The sequence below is a fragment of the Lagenorhynchus albirostris genome, chromosome 1 (genome assembly GCF_949774975.1).
Source record: "Lagenorhynchus albirostris chromosome 1, mLagAlb1.1, whole genome shotgun sequence".
Lineage (NCBI taxonomy): Eukaryota > Metazoa > Chordata > Mammalia > Artiodactyla > Delphinidae > Lagenorhynchus > Lagenorhynchus albirostris.
The window spans coordinates 168,327,555-168,329,569 of NC_083095.1; the positions used below are offsets into that span (position 1 = coordinate 168,327,555).

At 45.8% G+C, this 2,015-nt stretch overlaps 1 pseudogene; it reads left to right on the forward strand.

The window, feature by feature from the left end:
* The first annotated feature begins 704 nt into the window (after positions 1-704).
* On the forward strand, positions 705-1,737 carry LOC132504037 (solute carrier family 25 member 36-like; annotated as a pseudogene).
* The last annotated feature ends 278 nt before the right edge of the window (positions 1,738-2,015 follow it).

Below are 2,015 nucleotides of genomic sequence, written 5' to 3' on the forward strand. Positions count from 1 at the left end.
GCTGAACTATTCATGTCTTTATTTTTTTTCATTTTTATTGGAGTATAGTTGCTTTACAATGTTGTGTTAGTTTCTACTGTACAGCAAAGTGAAATCAGCTATACGTATATCCCCTCTTTTTTGGATTTCCTTCCCATTTAGGTCACCACAGAACACTGAGTAGAGTTCTCTGTGCTATACGTAGTTATCTAGTTTATACATAGTATCAGTAGTGTATATATGTCAATCCCAATCTCCCAATTCATCTTAAAGTAACAAAGAATGAACATGTGATATACTTCATTCAATGCCCACCTCCTTCCTTTATTTCATTAGCAAACAGATTACATGCAAGTGTATCTAGGGTAGAAACCTCACTTCCTAAAACTTAGAGTAAAAAGTCGGTAACTTAACTATTTATTAACCACCTACACGTTTGCAATATATAATAGATGATTCTTAGAGGGTAAAACACAAATACTCTATAAAAGTGCTGAAAACACTGTTAAGAAGAGACTTTGGCGTTGCCCTCCCTGATGAAAACCGAGCCAGAGTGGGAGGCGGCGCGGCTGCAGTGCCGCGGGGAGGGCGGCTCAGGTCGCCTTCTGCAGCCGCGTCTCCGTCAGTTCCCGTCGCCGTCACAGGGGCGCCGAGCGGCTCCAGTCCTGGGCCGGGGCGGAAGCTGCGGTCCCGCCTCAGCGCCCGGAGGACACGCGGGAGGGAGAATGAGCCAGAGGGCCACGCGGGTGCGTCTGTTTGCCGCCGGAGGATGAGGTGGCCCAGTGGGAGCTATTCTGACATGTCCACTGGAAGTTGTAAAAACACGGCTGCAGTCATCTTCTGTGACACTTTACATCTCTGAAGTTCAGCTGAACACCATGGCTGGAGCCAGTGTCAATCGAGCAGTGTCTCCCGGACCTCTCCATTGTCTAAAGGTGATCTTGGAAAAAGAAGGGCCTCGTTCTCTGTTTACAGGATTCGGCCGCAATTTACTGGGGGTGGCCCCTTCCAGAGCAATATACTTTGCTGCTTATTCAAACTGCACGGAAAAGTTGAATGGTTTATTCGATCCTGATTCTACCCAGGTACACGATTTCAGCTGCACTGGCAGGCATTTACTGTACATTTCTCCCGAGAAAACAGTGACATTGTGTCATCTCATGCTTTCCATCCGCAGGTCACTTCCTGTAGAGATATGGACTAACTTAAACCTCGTTTTACCGCAATCACAGCGACCAACCCCATTTGGCTAGTAGAGACTCGGTGACAGCTTGATGCAAGGAGCCGTGGGGAAAAGCAAATGGGCGCTTTTGAGTGTGTCCGTAAAGTGTATCAGACAGATGGACTTAGAGGATTTTATGGGGGCATGTCGGCTTCATACGCTGGCATATCAGAGACTGTTATCCATTTTGTTATTTATGAAAGTATTAAGTAAAAACTACTGGAATATAAGATTTCTTCTATGATGGAGAATGAAGAGTCTGTAAAAGAAGCATCCGATTTTGTGGGAATGATGCTAGCTGCCACCTCAACAATGTGTGCCACAACCATAGCATATCCACATGAAGCTGTAAGAACAAGACTGCGTGAAGAGGGAACAAAAGTAGATCCTTTCTTCAGACGCTGTCTTTGCTTGTTCAAGAAGAAGGCTATGGGTCTCTTTACTGTGGTCTGACAGCTCATCTGGTGAGATAGTTTCCAAACACAGCCATTATGATGGCCACCTATGAATCAGTGGTCTCCCTGCTCAACGGATAGCACCACCAGGCTGCTGCTATAAAGGGGGAAGACCAAAAGATACAGTGGACCATGGAGTACCGAAGCCAGCTTGGTGGACAGAAGGAAAGTAGTGTGGGAACACGGAACTATACCTAAGTGGAAGTTTGGTTGTAGGAATTAAAGTAATCATAACCACATTACTTAGTCTTTTAGTAATGTGAAAAAAACCCTTGGCTGCCTCCAAGAGAAAGCCTTTAGAAGCGCTCCTTCTTCAAAATTGCCATTTCCTCTACCACGTCCACAGGACACAGTTGGCA